We start from the raw sequence: 18,704 nt of genomic DNA on the forward strand, positions 1-18,704 counted from the left end.
GCCCCGCTGCGCCCCCTGCCGGCCCTCGGCGGCGGGGAGGGAGAGGGAGGGCCGGGGTGTGGAGGGCAAGGGGACCCCCGGGACCGAGGAAAAGCAGCAGCGAAGAGGGGAGGACCAGGGGATGGGAGGAGGAGGAGGAGCTGGGGACACAGAGACAGAGGGACGGACATCCGGGATGAGGCAGAGACCCAGACTGGAGGAGGCACAGGAAGCAGGTGGACAGAGTTGATCAGACAGAGATGTGACCTCACTCTCCTTCAGGCTTCTAAGGGTCAGTCCTGGTTTTTGCTGCCTCTACCCTCGTGCCCGGTATCATCCCCTTCAAACAGTGATGGGGGTCAGGTCCTTCCCCCACCAGTGGAGTTGGGGAGGATGGAGGGGTGCAGTGATCATTCCCACGATCTGCATACCATAGAGCTCAATGGGTGTTGCCAGGAAACTGGAGACCTAGGCAGGGAGATGGCTGGAAGTAGGACCAAGAGAGAAACTGTTCTATCTGTCCTCCCTCCCAGCCCTGATTGGGGGTATCCGTCTCCCTCTTTCTCCCTCAAGACACCAGTAAAAAATGTCAGCGATGGTCCGTTGCGGTGGCGCACAGCTGTAATCCCAGCCGCTCAGGAAGCTGAGGCAGGAAAATCGCGAGTTCAAAGCCAGCCTCTGCAAAAGCGAGGTGCTAGGCAACTCAATGAGACCCTGTCTCTAAATAAAATGCAAAATAGGGCTGGGGGTGTGGCTCAGTGGTCGAGTGCCCCTGAGTTCCATCCCCTGTATCCTTCTCCCCAAAAAATGCCATCAAAGGATCTGGGGGTATGACTCAGTGGTAGAGCCCTTGCCTAGTAGGGGAGGTCCTGGAATCCCTCCTCAGCAAAAATAAATAAATAAATAATAAAAGGTAGTTAGTTCCAGCTACTGGGGAGGCTGAGCCAGGTTGGAGGGCAGTCTGAGTAACAGAAATCCTGTCATCCAGCCCCAAAAAGAAAAGAATGGTTGAATCATTATTAAGGTTATATGTTGTTAGAGGTTCCCAGAAGCCAAGTGCTGGGGGTGTCCAGCTCCCGGATCCTGGGGACCCCCTAAGGCTGTGTTTAGCACAGGGAGCTCTCTCTTGCCACACTCGCCAGGAGACGGTCCTTCTAGAACTTAAGCAAGACCTGCCTCCTCAGTCCTGAGCCCCCCAGAGGGCCCCACTTGTGAATCCTGTTGCTGCTCTTTCTCTGGAAACTTCCCTTTGGCCCTTTGGGACCAAGGTCTGCGGTTCCCCAGAGCTCGGAGCCTCACCCTTAAATTTCCTGACTTCCTCAGAGGTTGTTGCTTTTCATCTAAGAGACCTCTGCGCTTGTCCTCTCTCCCCTCGTCTTTTATTTCCATTTCCTCCCAGCGTGAGTCATGTCCCTGAGCTGGTAGCTACCTTCCAATTACTTGTAGGTGAATTCCAGGTCATTTGTCTTTGGAGACTTACTCCCAAGCCACGATCTGAGTTCTCCTCCCTCCGGGCCTTTGCAGATCCTTCCACCCAGAATGCCCTCTCTTCGAGCATCTGTTCCTCTGTCCTTCCAGCTCCGCTCCTGCCTTCTCCAGGAAGCCTCTGAAGTCCCAGGGCTTGGAGGGATTTTGACCTGTGTCTTCCTTCCTCTCTGAGGCCACGAGGTCTGTTACCTGTTTATGATACGGGTCGGGACCAGGCTGGATCCTTCTCTAGGGCTGCCCATCCTGGTCCCCAGCTTTGCTGAGCACAGGAGCAGCTGTCCATCTCTGTGCCTCAGTTTCCTCAGCTGCTTCTGACTCCATGAGGCATGTGCGGAAGCAAAGGATTTGGCTTCTTTCTCAGGCCTGAAGCCATGAAATGCCTGAACATTGTGGGGAACAAAGAAAATACCGTCTGTTCTGTTCAGAGAGTGACTTTTTCTTATTACCAACAAAATATTTAAAAAAAAAAAAAAGTATCTGGGATAGGTGCTGGAAAGGCCAAGTTGTCTGGAAACTGCTCACAGTTTGCCAAGGACTGGGCTGGCTGCAGAGCTGGGGCCATGTGGCTATTCTAGGGGGGTGGTTGGGCAAGGGGCCCAGGCAGACTTTGCTCCTTATGTGGGCAGAAACAAGAATGTGAGAGAGAGTGCAGAGTTGAGTTGCTTCCCTGGACACCCCCCCTCTCAGGCCTCTGGGAGGTGTAAGGACAGGGCTGGCCTGGAGCAAACTCGACCTGAAGCTGTCTCAGCCAAGTGCAAGCTGAGGGAGTAGCTTCCTCAGTGTAGCCCTCAGTTTCCTAGCCTGGAGAACAGGCTGATGGTCGCAGGGCTGGAGGTGGAGGGGAAGGGCAGGGAATGTCCAGGCAGTATCTGTCCCCTGGGTGTAGACAGGTAGGGGGCTGCCCAGAGCTCAGACTAAGCCCTCTTCTGCCTGGGACTTGAGGCCTCTCTTCCAGGGATGGGAATGTCCTTAAAGGGCAGGCAGTGGTCACCACCTGAAGGCAGCTGACTAGATGTGACAGCTGGGGGCGCAGGAGTGGTGCCAGGGAATGACCTTCGTATTATAGGAGGGACCAAGAAAGGACCAGGACAGCTCACTCGGCACTAGTGAAGCTGCATCTGCAGTGGCAGCTACTTAGCCAGCTCTGTCTCTGCCTGGTTAAATCTGACTCAGTCGTTGGACCAAAGCTAAATTGCCTCTCCTTTCCCGAGGGTTCCTACCCAACAGAGTAGGAGAGGTCCAGTCACTCTTCCCCAAAGCTGTGTGTCCAGCCTCCTGGTGTGGGCCTCAGCCACCACCTCGGACCTGATTACTTCACTTCTTACACGTTCAGTCCCAGCACCTAGAGCAAGCCTAGCCGGCAGCAGTGTCCATAGGTGCTTTCAGAAAGTGGGTATCCCTAGGCCCCAGCCTTGGACCTCCATGGCCTCCAGAGTCACACGAGCCAGCCTTGCCTCTTACTAGCAGTGCAACTCTGAAGTCACTTTCCTCTCTGTGTGCCTCAGTTTCCCCACTTATAAATTGGGCATTATATGTGGTGCCCAATTCTGAGGTTTACAGTAAGGATCCAATGAATTCTTATGTAAAGAGAGCATGACCTTAGGTGCTTAATAAATGCTTGCTGTTATAAACATTGGTGATATATGGTTTTGATCCTGGACCAAATTATTATTATTATTATTATTATTATTATTATTATTGTACTGGGAATTAAACTCAGGGGCACTGGACCACTGAGCCACATCCCCAGCCCTATTTTATATTTTATTTACAGACAGGGTCTCACTGAGTTGCTTAGTGCCTCGCTGAATTCCTGGCTTTGAACTTGAGATCCTCCTGCATCAGCCTTCCAAGCCACTGGGATTACAGATGTGTGCCACCACGCCCAGCCCTGAATGAAATTCTTAAGATTTTCATTTTCAGGGGTTGAAGGGTCCCAACAAGGCATGAGTTCTGTAGGACAGAAATGGGTCCAACCTGCATTACATCCTTGAAATTGATAGCTTCCATCCTCTTGTGTGCCCCTTCAACCAACCCCCAGTCCCGTAGCCATAGCTAGTTGGGCCAGCCTACAGACCAACTCCTATTCATCCCTCAAAATCCTGCTACCAATGCCCCCATCTCAGGAAGCCCTCCCTCCTCTTCCTCTAGACCCTCTCCCGTCCCTTTCCCTTCTAACTCAGCCTAACCCCAGGGTTGGCAGTCTCTGTGTCCACCTCTCACTCCCCCAGCCTGAGTGTCCCTTGGTATACAGGGTGGACACATGGGGGCCCTGGGGAAGGGGAATTTGGTGATGTCACATTTCTTAGGGGAGACCCTGCCTTCAATTCAGAACTTAATTCTGCCCAAGACCAAACGTAATTCATTCAATGAGCAGCTCCGGGAAGCACGGAGCCAGGGTGGGGTTAGATGGTGGGGTCTGGAACTGGGTTGTGGACTTAATGTCCCAGGACCAAGGTGGGTTGGGGGTGTGAGGAGGCGGTGGGTGCCGAAGCCCCCTAAAGCTGGATCCCAGGTTCAGTTCCCGCAGAGCTAATTACCCTAGTTTGCCACATGCACTAATTACCTCCTGGGTGCCAGGTGGCTGGGCGGGGCTGCCCCATTTTGGGGAGGTAGGTCGCCCAATTATTTTTGGATTCATTGTCCTTGAAGGCTCCAACATCCACCCGCGTGGAGGGCAGAAAGTGGGGCGGAGAAATTGCGGACACATCAGCAGGGACGCCACGGCCTTGGGTTGTGGTGGCCTCGGTGCTCTCTGAGCAGAGGGGCTTGGGTGGAAGGAATGAGGGTCTTTGGCACCCGGCCAGTGGCCGTGGGCTCTGGACTTGCTGAGAATCGGTCAGCGCCACAGCCCATTGGCCTAAACGTTTCTTTTGAACTTAGCACCGCTGGCAAGAGCGGGGCTGGGGCTTCAGGTGGACCTGGGTTCCCGTCCCCGTTCCCACTGGCCACTTCTTTGTGTCATCATTCACAAAGAGTGCTCTGGACAGAAGCATCTGCAAAGGCCCTGAGGTGGGGACAAACTGGGCCTGTTGGAAGAGCACTGGGAAGGCCCGGGTGACCAGGGCGGAATAAGGGTGGGGAGGTTGCTGAGACCCGCGGTGGGGGTCACAGGAGCTCAGCAGGCTTTGTGGTGAGGTCTGGGTTTAGTTCTGAAGGTGCTGGGGAGCCATGGGAGAGTTTGGAGCCGGGGAGGGAGGAGCACATTCGGCTTCCTACCACCAAGCCTGGGCAGGGATTCGGCTCTTAAAAGGGAACAACGACGAGGTGTCTGTACCCGGGGAGAACGGAGACCGACCCAGCTTTCTCTGAGCCCTGGTTTCCCCATCCTGAACAGTCCTTAGACGCAGGTAACCCTGGGATCCTCTGGGCCCTCGCCAGGGAGGCCCCCCGACCTGGAAGCTCCCGGGTGCTGGTGGAGCAGCCTCCCTCCAGCCTCCAGCCTCCTCACCACTTGCCCCCCCCACATCCCACGCTCCTTCTGTGGCCTTCAGGGAACAGCTGTGGAACAGAGAGCGGGAGGCCGCGGGGAAGGCGGCATGGAGGGGCTCCGGGGGCCGTGTTCCTGCTTGGTGACAGCCCACGCGGGGCCTCTGGGCGCCGAATGTTCTCCCAGCAGCGGGTGACTCAGACACCACAGCCTCCTCTCTCGGTGTGCCAGAGGAGGCCGCTCCTGGTCCTTGGCACTGTCCTGATTGGTGGCCAGCAGCCTGGCTGTGTCCCCTGGGATGCCAGCACAGCCCCCTCACCAGGGAAGCCTCCCCCCAGCCACACTGCTCTTTCCCCTGCCCCAACACCTTCCATGAGCCTCACGGAGGCTCAGCCTCCTTCCTGCCTGTGGGTCGGGCCCCACCTATGGCCTAGACCGCCAACTCGGAGACCCCCTCCTCCAGGAAGCCTTCCTAGCTCCCCTGCCAACTCCACCAGCTCTGGCACCTCAGGAAGCAGGGGGTGGTGGGGGGCAAGGGGTCTGAGCCTGACTTTGCCTCTTCCCCAGAATGGAGTCTTCTTGGAGGCCAGGCCAAGCCAGGCCTCTCAGGGGCCACACCTTTGTCCAGTGTGGGGGTGCTCAGAGGGAAACCTGGAAGGAAGACAATCACTGTGGCAGCTCAAGGCCAAGGCTGGGCCCCCGTAATCTGCCTTTTGGCCTGTGCTTTAACCTCCTCTGCTGAGTGTGGGTGTGGGTGTGTGTGGTTCTAGGGATGGAATCCAGGGCCTCACTCTTCCCGAACCACACCCCCAGCTCTTTTTATTTATTTATTTTTCGACACAGGATCTCACTAAGTTGCTGAGGCTGGCCTTGAACTTGCAATCCTCCTGCCTCAGCCTCCTGAGTTGCTGGGATGACAGGCGTGGGTCACTGTGTCTGGCTACGTAGGATAATTTCCGACAGCATCTTGTGAGGAGGAAAATCAGGTAAAACCACAGACCAATTCTAGAATGGTTGTTGAAGGCCACCATGAGGAGGAGCTGATTTAGGGGAAAGGTCCTAAGGGAGAATGTGCTCAAGCCCCTTGGAGCAGCCTTGAATGGGTGTGGCTGGAGCAGAGTGAGGGAGAGAGTCAGAGGTGCGTGGGCAGAGAGGTTCCCAGGCTTGGGCATGAGGAGCCTTGTGAGCCCCAGTGAGGAATGTGGGCTTTGGAGTCAGAGTACTGGGGAGCCACAGAAGGCTGTTTAGCAGGAGAGGGGCATGATCGGCTTTTCCATCATTAGATAAGATTGACCAGGCAGCCACATAATGATAGACGGAGGCTGGTGAATCTAACGCAGCTCTCACCGGCTACTGCATAGGGAGGCGAGCCCAGGACCATGCCTGAGAAACACGCAGCATTGTTATTATCACTTTCATTATTTTTCTAGGGATGGCCACAGGCTCAGAGCTCATATCCCTCCCAGGGCCTTGGGGAGGAAGCTCATCTCAATAACCCCTTCCTGTCCTGTCCTGCCTTCCTCTCCCTCACAAGGCCCTGACGGCCGGCTCCGGGTCTTATCACTGAGATCCCAGGCACCAATGGGAGGGAAACATCTGCTTCCGGAAGCAGGGAGATCCTCCACCCCTCACAGGGGACGCAGGCTGGGGAGGGAGGACCCCTACAGGAAGGACCAGAAGGGTTACATGTAAGCTGCGCATGGTGGCCCACACCTGCAATCCTGGCCACTTAGAAGGTTGAGGCAGGAGGATCACAAGTTCAAGACCGGCCTCAGCAACTCAGTGAGATCCTGCCTCAAAATAAAATCATATAAAAAGGGCTGCGGATGTAGCTCAGTGTGAGCACTAGCCTAGCATGTGTGAGGGCCCTGGACTCCATCCTCAGCAGCTCCAAAAAAAAAAAAATTGGGCCCCACTTCTCAAAATCCCTTAACTCTGTTAAATAAATAAATCCCAAAGTAAATAGGAATCAAAAGGCCAGGGTTAGGGAAGGGGCGTCAGTACCCCTAGCCATCTGCTCCACCATCCCATCGTATCTGTGGTTCTTCAGGTTTTGGGGTTCTTCTGAGCTGGTGCTAGGCTGAGCCCTCAGGGGTCTCTTGGGGGCACTGCTGTTCTAGGGGGCAATGCCAAAGGAGGTGATGCGCAGAAGTAGGGAGAGTGGAAATCCAGGTGGCGAGTGCTAAGGAGTCAGCAGTTAGCATCCTTGGGGTGCAGGGAGGTGGGGCCTTCCTGGGGACCTGGCTGCACGTGTGAGTAAGGAACTCGTGGGTAAACGCAGGCGTATCAACCCAGGAGAGTGGCCACACCTGTAGGGGCTCATTCAGATGAGATTGGGCACATTCAGGGTGGTATGGATTGGGGGCACCTTTCAGAGAGCAGCTGGGACACCATGGTGATGCTGGAGTCCATGTCACACAGTGTAACTGGTCACAGTGACTTCCAAGTCATACCTGCTGAAGACCTCCACCCCCTGGCAGCTGTGGTACCTGCCGGCGTGGGACTCCATGGTGTGGAACAGCACCAGACCCTGAATAAAGAGCAGGAGTCTGGAGTCTGGCAGGAGGAGGGGCCCTGGGAAAGCCCCGTGGAGGGCAGGCTGGAGATGGGCTGCCATGCACGGGGATGCTGGAGCCCCCACCATGGAGGCTGTCTATACGGGGCTCTCTGGGGGTAGCCAGCATGCTTAGAAAACATGGCAGTCCAAGCCCCACCCTTCCAATCCACCTCTTGTTTGTTCACTCACACATCCCCCATCTGTCCATCTATCCATTCATTATCCATCCCATTCATCCATCCATCCTATCCATCCATCCATCTATCCATCCATCCATCCATCCATCCTATCCATCCATCCATCCTATCCATCCATCCATCCATCCATCCATCCCATCCACCCGTCCATCCTATCCATCCATCCATCCATCCATCCATCCTATCCATTCATCCATCTATTCATCCATCCATCCATCCATCCTATCCATCCATCCATCCCATCCATCCATCCATCCTATCCATCCATCCATCCTATCCATCCATCCATCCATCCATCCATCCTATCCATCCATCCATCCATCCATCTTATCCATCCATCCATCTATCCATCCATGCATCCATCCATCCATCCATCCCATTCATCCATCCATCCTATCCATCCATCCATCCTATCCATCCATCCATCCATCCATCCATATCCCATCCATCCATCCTATCCATCCATCCTATCCATTCATCCATCCTATCCATCCATCCATCCCATCCATCCATTAATCCATCCCATCCATCCTATCCATCCATCCATCTATCCATCATTCCATCCTTCTGTCCACCCATCCATCCTATCCATCCATCCATATATCCATCCCATCCAGCCAGCCAGCCATCCATCTATCCACCCAGTCAGCCATCTCCCCACCCGCCCTTCCCTCACTCCCAACTTTGCAGATGCTTCTGTCCACCATCTACCCATCTCCTCCCCTCCCCTCCCCCAGCCCCCATTCCTCCATGCTGCTCCACCATTCTCCTTCCTCTCCATCCACCCACACAAGCCCACATCATCCACATCTGCGTGTCCACCCAGCTGCCTTTCCACTCTGTCCAGCCTCCTCCCACTCATTCTTCAAGCCCAGCTCATGGCCCCTCCTCCAGGCAGCCCTCTAGGCTCTTGCAGTTCCTCTGTGCAGCCCAGGCCTGAACCCATGGTGGTAAGAGTAAACACGGAGTCTGGCTCTGCCTCCAGACTAGGGACTCCTTGAGGACCAGGCCTGAGGTCTAGGCTGCTTGGAGGCCCAACAGAACCAGTGTGAGCTGGGTGCCAGGAAGTGGAGTAATTTCTGGTGTGGCCCATTGAGGAATTGAATATGTCTCCGGGGTTGGGGGGATGCAGTGTCTTGTAAGCCCAGCAAAAAGGTCCCAGGAAAGGAATCTGGACTTAGCCTGAGTCCACTCCAGGGGGCAGCAAGGGCAGAGAGCTGTGTGTCGCTATGTGACACTGGACAGGTCACTTGACCTCTCTGAGCCTGTTTCCCCTCCTGGAAATCAATACGTCCCATCTTAATACACATTGACCAGGAGCCCAGCCCTGCACTAGGCCCCCTGAGCTGGGCTCTGTGGGTCCCAGGCCTGGGGAGAGGCTGAGGGGAGCTGGGGCTGGAGGAACCAGAATGGAGGTGTGAAGGCAGATGGCGCTGACGGGGCATGGGGAGGGGCATGGACATACGTGCAGGGCATGCATTCTCTAATGGACACAGCTTTACAAGTTTTCTTCTCTGACGTCATGGTGCCAAGGATGGAACCCAGCCCTGGAGCCTCGCATGTTCCAGGCAAGATCTCTACCCCTGAGCCCCTGCCCCAGCTATCGCCATTCCTGGTTGCCAGAGTAATGAGTGTTCACTATGAAAACAGTTTCAGGAAACACAGGCGTGCATAATGTAAATGATCTAAACAGATCCCGGGCAGAAGCATTTCATTCCCTCAATGAATTTTTATTACTTATTTATTTGCTCCTGGTATTCACTGGAAATTTAAAAACATTGGCACAGAAAACTAAATTCAGATACTGTTCTTGCCCCGGGTGACAGTGAGTACACCCTGAGTGTACCATAAATATCTCCATAAATATCTATCAAGTGGATGAAATTTAAAAAATAAAACCAATGCCCTGAAATAACTGGTACTAGCAAAATGGTCTACTACCTTCTGGGTTTCTTTTTTTCCCCGCTTAGCCCAAACAGAATAATACCATGTTGATAAATTCCAGTCTATGTTTAGAGTCCTCAGCATCACGCTGGGCGTGGTGGCGCACATGGGTAATCTCTGCTACTCAGGAGGCTGAGGCAGGAGGATCACACGTTTGAGGCCAGCCTGGGAAACTTTAAACAATAAAAAGGGATGAGGATGGAGCTCAGTGGTAGAACGCACCTGGGTGCAATCCCCAGAACCAAAACCAATAAGCGCGTTAGCATCAGAGTGAACTTCAGGTTAGAGAAAAGCGCATGGTATAGGCTGTCCCTCATCTAAGGGAGAATATGAATGTATTTTTATCTGCTTGTGTCTTTCTCACTTTATTTTTTTTCCAGCAGGGCAGCGATGGGAACCCAGGGCTCTATGCATGCTTGGCAAGTGCTCTACCACCGAGCTGCACCCAGTCCCTCCTTGCTTATATTTAAAATGGAAGAATGAACTTCAAAATTTAAAAGGAAAAAAAAAAAAAAAGAAACAGGATAAAAGGAACAGGCTTATGGAGGCTGGATGTCTTTGAGTTTATCTTATTTTGTCAACATGACTCTGAAACCAAAACCAAATTAAAGGAGGAGAAGGAAAGAAAGAGAGAACCAGAGAAACTTGAAATGAAAATGAGCCGGCGGTTGTGATTTGGAGTTGACAGCTCAACCACACAAATAGGAATTATTTTGAATGACTTTAAAACACAGTAGGTTTTTTTCAGTGCTGAGACTGAACCCAAGGGTGCTCTCCCACTGGGCTACATCCCCAGCCCTTTTTATGTTTTGAGACAGGGTCTCACTAAGTACCCAGACTGACCTTGAACTTGTGATCCTCCTGCCTCAGCCTCCCCAGTTGCTGGAATAACAGGTGTGTGCCACTGCTCCTGGCTGAAGCACAGTATATTGAGCACACTATCCACATATTCCCTGGTAGGATATACCCCAAGGCAAAAAAAGAATTGCAGATCTTTTTTTTATTTTTAAAAAATTTGTTCTAGTTTTAAACGACAATAGAATGCATTTTGACACATCATACATAGATGGAGTATAACTTCTCATTCGTCTGGTTGTGCATAAGAATTGCAAATCTTAAGCTGTTTTTGACAATCATAGTGTTAGCTATAATTGCTGGCATTACCAGTCTGAAATTATTCTATGTATTTTTGCATAAAGAAAATAAAATAATGTTAATGTTGTTAGGAACCCAGATTTTAGTGTTAGAGGAAAGAAGTCCAAGTATAAAGGCAATGCAGTTAAATAAAATCCTGTGATCCTAAATAAGGAAATTGGCAATATTGGTCTAACATATAATGTATCATCTCTCAGAAAGGCACATCCTCTCTCTGTCCAGGGAAGAGGCCTGGGGCTGGAGGGAGGCTCTGGGTGGAGACTTGCCTACTGTGCATGAGGCCCTGGGTTCCAGGCTCCATCTCCAGAACTACAAAGGACCTGGAGAGCACCCCTAACTCCAGCTAAGGTCTCTAGGTGCCGTGTCCCACAAAAGGGTCGAGGGATTCTGGAGAAACAGCCAATCCCTAGACCGAGCGGGACATAGGCCAGACAAGCCGCAGGCATCTGGTGGGACCAGGAAATAAGGTCATGGTGAAGGTCTCCAGAGCAGATCCTAAGAGGCCCTCTGACCAAAGATGGGGCCGTGAACAAGGGAGGGAGAAGGCATGACCCTGAAAGCACATTGATTGGTTCTGTGTGTTGATGCTTGAAGGGAGGAAAGCATGAGAAAACGGGCCAGCTGTGCCTGGCGCTTGGAAGCTTTCAGAAGACGAGCGAGTGGCCCCTTGCTGTTGTCCTGTAGGGTGCAGAGCCAGCCTGGCCTGCCTGGCCTCAGAGGGACCCCTCCTCGCTCTGTGGCAAAACCACCTCCTGGAGCCTCACCTCCTCAGCACCTCCTCTGTCCATTCCAGGGAGGTCCACCTGAGACCAGGGCATGGCTCTGGAGACCCCAGCCTCAGCTCCCTTCTCTCTGCCTCAATTTCTCCATCTAAGGCCACTGTGAGGCTCAGGGTCTGGTGGGTGCTCCTTTAATGGGAATAAAGAGGGCCCTGAGGCCCAAACTGCCTTCTTCTCTTCAATTGTTTATGAAATAATGAAAAGAAAAAAAAGTTGGTACACGTTCAGTATAGACACAATTTTTTCCCCAGATTTTTGAACCACGGTTGACTGAATCCACAGATATGGAGCCCACAATCCAGAGGACCAGCTGTACATATAAACAAGCAGAAGCTGAAGGGCAATTTGAACACAGAAGGAAATCAAACAGGAAACTGGGTTGGCCTGAGTGACATGGCTGGGAGGCTACTGTCTCTGGGATGGGTGGAGACACTGGGAGGGGATACTTGAGCTGAGATCCAAAAGAGCAGGCACACACAGATCTGGCGGAAGCACATCCTAGGTAGAGGGAACAGCATGTACCAAGGCCCTGAGGTGGGAAGGAACTGTGTGTATTTGAAAAAAATGAAGAGGTGGTAGGTATGCAACAGGGGAATGAGGGGGCCTCAGGGCTGCAAGAAGATAGAGTCAGAATATCTTAGAGGATGATGGGAGCCACAGGCCCATTTTGAATTTAGCTGGAATTTTAAATTCTGGAATGCTCCCTGGGGTTGCCATAGGGAGAAAGCACTATGGGAGAGTGGTATCGGGGAGGCCAAGAACGACCTGGGACAGCCTCCTGGAAAGATGGCCTGTCTGCGTGGTGGTTGGGGCACGAGAAGTTGGTCAAGTGAGAAAATGTTCTGGAGGTTTAGGGAGGAATCTAGTCAGATTCCTGAATTTCCTGCTTCACAGAGCCTCTCCCTCATTTCAGAGATTTGGGTTAACTGGGCGAGTTTGAGAGTGGCTGGGGGCCTGGCCACACCCTGCGATCCTGACCCTTGGTGGCAGGCAGGGATTGCAGCATGGACCTCATGTTGGGGCAGTTCTGCTTGGAATGACTGGCGGTTGTCAAGGTGCTGGCCTTGAGCACGAGCCCGAACTTCCCCTTAGTGGAGGTGTTCTGCATGGGCAGTGTACCCATGGCTTCTGGGAAGAGGGCAGGAAAAGGAAAAAATACAACAAGGTGAGGTCAGGGTGGGCAGAAGGCAGAAGGGGACACTTCACTGTCCCTGTAGGAAGGAAGCACAGGGGAGCTGGCCCGAATCTCTCCACCCTGCTTCCTTTGGTAAATGCTTGTGACCTTAAAAAGTACTCCAGTTTGCTGATGGAGCAAAGCTTGTTTAGCTGACCCTAAGGACAGCTCACAGGAGACCTGGAGACTGTTCCTGATTGGGTCAGATGGACACGAGTTGGAATCCCTGATCTGTCTCTGGTTACCTGGGTGAGGCCCAGCAAAGATAGGCTTTTTCAGTTCTGGAACAACTGGATATCCACATGGGATAAAACCAACTTGATCCTTACCTCACACCATATACAGAAATCCAATCCTGGGGAGAAAGTCTGCTCTTACTCTGAGCCTTAATTCTCAAAGCTTTGTGGGATTCGGTCCCAGAAAACCTGCCCAATGCCTGGAAAACAGCTTCTATTGTTGTGATTTTCATTAGTCCATTTTTCATTACTATAATGAAAAACCTGAATTGGTCTAACATTATAAAGAAAAGAAATTTGTTTGGCTTCCAGCTCTAGAGATGCAACGGCATGGTTCTGGCATCAGCTTAACTCCAGTGAGGACCTCAGCAGATGGTGGAAGTGTACAAGAGGGAGGGAGAAAGAAAGAGAGAAATCACATCACCAAACAAAAACGCTAGAGAGTCATTCAGGGGTTGAGTTTGTTCTTATAACAACTCATTTTCTCATAGACTTTGGATCATCTCTAAATGACTTAATGCTATGTAAAACAGTTGGTATATAGATTAGGGAATACGGAAAAGAAAAATGGCTATGTGTTCTGTACAAACAATTTTTTACAAATTTTTTATTTTTTATTTTTAGGTGGACACAATATCTTTATTTTTATTTTTATGTGATGTTGAGGATCGAACCCAGCACATGCCAGGTGAGCGCACTACAGTTTGAGCCACATCCCCAGCCCCTCCAAATGTTTTTTAAAAATATTTTTAGTGGGGCTGGGTTTGTGGCTCAGCGGTAGAGCGCTTGCCTCCCACGTGCAAGACACTGGGTTCGATCCTCAGCACCACATAAAAATAAATAAGTGAAATAGGGGTATGGTGTCCAACTACAACTAAAAAATAAATATTTTTTTAAAATATATTTTTAGTTGTAGATGAACACACAGCATCTTTATGTATTTTTACGTGGTGCTGAGGATCGAACTCAGGGCCTCATGCATGCGGGGCAAGCGCTTTTCCACTGAGCTACAGCCTCAGCCCCAAATATTTTCAATATGAGTTTGGTTGAATCCATGAGCTTGGAACCACGGATTTGGAGGGCTGGTTGTACTAGCCCAGTCCCCACCTCTGACAGGACAGGATCAGAGCTGTTCATGCTTCACGGCTCCAGGCTGAGGCTGAACTTTGTCTCCCATCCTAAACTGTCCCAGACAGGACTCTGCTGGGTGGGACTGCCAGCCTTTCCTCCTATATTAGCAGCTGCTCTGTGTGTATGTGTGAGGCATGTCATATTTTTGTAAGCAAAGAAGTATAAACATTAGGTTTTGTGGTGTGTGTGTGTGTGTGTGTGTGTGTGTGTGTAAAGACAAGCTCTCAACTCTGTTGTCCAGGGTGGTCTTGAACTGCTGGGTTCAAGTGAGCCTCCTGACTTAGCCTCTGAACAGCTGGAACTACAGGTGTGCATCAACACTCCTGGCTCAACGTCACATTTTAAAATTGTCCTGGACACAGTAAGTACATTATACTAGTCCCCAGTTATCCAAGTTTTCATTCTCCACAGTCAACAGTGGTCTGAAATTTTTAAATAGTAGATTCCAAGAAAAAAATTTATGTTTCAAATAGTCATTCTGAGTAGTGTGATAAAATCTCAAGCCATCCTACTCCATCCTGGATGGGACATAAATCATTCCTTTATTCAGTGTATCCATACAGTATATGCTATTCCCCCAGTAGTCACTTTGTTGCTGTCTCAATTATTAGGTACACTCAAAGTATTGCAGTGCTTATATTCAAGTAACCCTTATTTTACTAAATAACAGTCCCAAAGTGCAAGAGTAACAATACTGACACTTTGGTTGTACCAAAGAGGAGCTACAAAATGCTTCATTTAAGTGAAAAGGGAATATTTATTATATTTTTGTAAGCAGAGGAAAGAAGTATAAATATTAAATTGTGGTAGGTTTTTTTGTCATTTTTAAATTTTTTAAAAATTGTAGATGGATACAATACCATTATTTTGTTTTATTTATTTTTATGCAGTGCTTAGGATCAAACCCAGTGCCTCGAATGTGCTAGGCAAGTGCTGACCCCGAGTCCTGGGCTCAAGAGATCCTCCTGCCTCAGCTTTCCAAATAGCTGGGACAACAGGCATGCACCGCCATACTTGGAAGTAGGTGCATACCAAGAAAAAGAACTCTTCTTTTTTTTTTTTTTTCTCTAAAAGACTAGCAGTTCTTGTGTGGAGGGTCACTCCCTTTTCCTGCTTATCTTGTTGACTCTTTTTTCTCCCATAGAGTCACATTACTAAGCTAACAACAAAAATAAAATAAAGCGATATTTAAGACATGTAGGTGAAGGGATGGCGGAGGGCAGTCGTTGGAGACGCCAGGGGAGATTGCGCAGGGCGCTGCTGGCCGTGGCTGTGGTTTTCATTTGTTTTCTTTTCTGCCTTTTCGATTCTCCATCAGGGAATTGCCCAATAGTTTTCTAATTAGGGGAAAATGATAATGTGAAACCCGGGCGGAGCAGTTCCCCTGGGTTCACCCACAGGTTGGGTCTCAGATCTCACCTACTCTGAGCTTCCATGGGACAGTTTCCCAGGGTCCCGGGCCATCTGTGGCGGCCCCAGGCCCTGGAGCAGGTGGAGAAGCCACCGCTCTGTCTTTCCTCCGAGGGTCCCACGCTGAGTCCTGGATCCAGCTTCCACCCTCCCAGATGCTCCAGTCTCCCTTCCCGACGGGCTGCAGTGGGGACAGAAGGAAGTGGTCCCAGAGGGGCAGGGCCGCCTGTCCGGAAGCAAGAAAGAGCCACCCCACCTGCAGCTAAAGAACCAAGTCCCAGATCCTGAACCTGCTATTTCTGTGTCTGCTGCTGGCTTGAGGCTGGTATGCATTAGGTGCTGAATTAGTGCTCCTGGAAGCACACAGTCTTACCATTGTGCCACCGGGATCCCATGAGAGGGTCTCCCTGGGTCTTCAGCGCTAAGATGGAGTGTGTGGGAGTGAACGCTGGCCTCGGGGAAGGGGCAGCTGTGACGCCTTAAGGAAGGACCTCTTGCTGTAAGATGCAGAGGGCATCTGGGAAGCCCTCAGCACGGTGCCCGGGTACTTCTCGGGCAAGATCCTCCTTTCAGGCGCAAGCCCCTGCGAGAGCCCCAGGCCTGCCATCACCACTCTCCCCACAGAGCAGCTGACGTCAAAGAAACGTCCCAAGGGGAGGAGGAGGAGCCAACAGGACATCTCGTCCTCCACCCAGGACGGCCTTTAAGCTTTCTTGCATGCCCTAGGGGAGAGTTGCCGAATCCCAGAATCACAAGTCCTAGGAGAATTGGGAGACTCCTTCAGAGGGTGCTGCAGGACTCTAAAGCCAACTCAAAACGACAGAGACGCGCTTGGGAAGTGCAGCAGCTGTGGAAGATAGAAAGTCGACCCCAGACCTGTGGATTCTGTTTATTGGGGGATGGTACCCGGGGTTGAATTCAGGGGCACTGGACCACTGAGCCCCATCCCCAGCCCTATTTTGTATTTTATTTAGAGACAGGGTCTCACTGAGTTGCTCAGGGCTTTGAGCTCACCATCCTCCTGCCTCAGCCTCCTGAGCTGCTGGGATGACAGTTGTGGGCCACTGCGCCCAGCTGGTTGATTCTGTATCCACAGATTCAACCACTGTGGGTAAAATATATTCAATGGCTGGGATGTGGCTCCAAGGTCAAGTGCTTGCCCCTAGCATGCCGGAGGCCCTGGGTTCCATCCCCAACACCACAAAACCAAACAAGGAAAAAAAAAAAGCAGAAATAAAACAAAAACAAAAACAAAAAAACCCTCAGAACAACTTGAACATGTCTAGACGTTTTTCTCCTTCTCATTATTCCATAAACAATACAGGGTAACAACGATTCACACAGCGTTTACATTGTATCAGGTGTTATTAGTCATCTAGAGATGATTTAATTCCACTGGAGGAGCGCACAGTTTCTATGCAAATACTGAGCTATTTTCTAAAGGAGACTGGAACATCTGCAGATTTGGGCACCGCAGGTGTCCTTGAACCAGTGCTCAGCGGGTCCCAAGGGGCGACAGACATTCTCAAATACGGGTTGAAATGCAAAAACTGTCATATGAGAAAACAGACACTGTCCTGCATGGCGGGGTGGAAAGGGCGCCTGCCCCGCTCTCCAGGGCTGCTGGCCTGATATCGTGTCCACATGGTTGACAGTCAGAACCGACAGCCAACGTGGAAATATGTGACTGCACAATTGCCAGCAGCAGTGGTAAGACAGGCACTGGTATTTTTGTTAAATAAATGATAAAAACGTGGTCAGTCCTTCTCAGGAAAGGCCAGGAGCCCCAACCCAGGCCATAGGTGACAAAACTAGATAAAAACACCCCCAGAGGGGAGTGAGAGCTATCTCTGGTGGATAGGAAGGACTTTCTGAAGGAAGGGGCCATTTGAGTGGGGTTTTGAAGGATGAGTAGGAATTCATCAAAGAGAAAGGTGGTGGGAGGCCAATCCAGGCAAGGGAAGAACTTAATATTTGGAAAAAAGGTAAGACAAGGCCCAGTGGGCAGAAGGCTGAATGGCTGTCCAAAGGGAAGATGGGCCACAGAATATACCAGTACCCATAGATCCCAAGGGAGATCCTAACACTGCTGTCACTCCCCATCACTCTGGTGAGAGCAGGGAAGGCCTGCGGCCAGAATCGGGTGTTTAAAAGACACCCCTGGAGGCTGTTATGAGGGGTGTCCTGAAGGGGATGAAGGTGGAGGCTACAGGGTCAATGGTCCAGGTGACCACTTGGAGGCCAAAGAAGGCAAGAGGCCCAGTGTCTCCGCGGGGGCAGGGAAACTCCAGGTGACGGGGGAGGAATCCAGACTCATGGCTTCAAGGCGAGACCCAGAGGGGACAGCAAGGCAGCTGCCTATTCACCACTCAGCAGTTACCCAGAGGCAAGGAAAACCCCACTGTCCTGGCCCCCGCACCCCAGAGAAACGCAGAAGGAAAGAAACCCATTGCAGATCATGGCGGGTAAAGCAGGGGCTGCAACGGAAGGTGGGAGAGCTGTTTGGGGAAGCCCGGCCACACTGAGCAGGGAGTCGGAGGAGCAGGGAGGGAGGGAGGGCATTCCGGGCAGAGGGATCCACCAGAGCAAAGGCGTTAGGGTGGGGAGGAGCTTGGCACATTTGAGAAATGGAAAGACGGAGCCCGAGGGTCCCTACCAAACTGTCCGCCCAGACCAGGGAGTGGGGTCTCCAGCAGGAGCAGGGAGCAGGGCAGCAGTCCCTCGGCAGCTCCCAGGTGGTCACACAGAGCAGGGGGAACACGGGCCTCAGATGCACAGGGTCAGCTCACAGACCCTGGGCAGCGCCTGGGAGAAACCAGAGTCCTGCATCTCCTGGGCTCAGGGCTCAGTGCGTGAAGTAGGACTTGACAGACGTCCCAGGCTGGCCCACTCTAGAGCCTTTCAAATCTTCCTACCTTCCTTCAGCCCTTAGTCCAGGCCTTGCCATCTCCTGCTTGGACTGAATCCCTCTGCCCTACATCTGGATGTAACACCCCATTAGAAGTCTTGCAGTAGTTTGTGAACTTAACTATTGTCCTCTCCCCTCCTAACACCTGCTGTCACTCTCCATCACTCTGGTGCAAAGGTGAATTCTGTGGCTGGTGTTGTATCTTTTATCCCTACTGATATCTTCCCTGCTGTCCCACAGGTACTCCTCACGTCTGCCCTGATGCTCCTCATCTGGCTCCAGGGCCTTTGCACATGCCGTGCTCTCTGCCCAGATG

General features: G+C 51.6%; 1 long non-coding RNA gene across 2 annotated transcripts; it reads left to right on the plus strand.

Annotated features, from left to right (window-relative positions):
• Nucleotides 1-3,267: 3,267 nt before the first annotated feature.
• LOC125613814 lies at nt 3,268-10,095 on the plus strand. 2 transcript variants are annotated; one of them, XR_007344404.1, is made up of 2 exons: nt 3,268-5,883; nt 9,976-10,095. It is a non-coding gene; the product is annotated as an uncharacterized LOC125613814 (long non-coding RNA). The 2 variants fall into 2 exon arrangements; XR_007344405.1 differs by having other exon boundaries at nt 9,979-10,095.
• Nucleotides 10,096-18,704: the final 8,609 nt, after the last annotated feature.

Source organism: Marmota marmota, unplaced genomic scaffold (assembly GCF_001458135.2).
Source record: "Marmota marmota marmota unplaced genomic scaffold, marMar, whole genome shotgun sequence".
Lineage (NCBI taxonomy): Eukaryota > Metazoa > Chordata > Mammalia > Rodentia > Sciuridae > Marmota > Marmota marmota.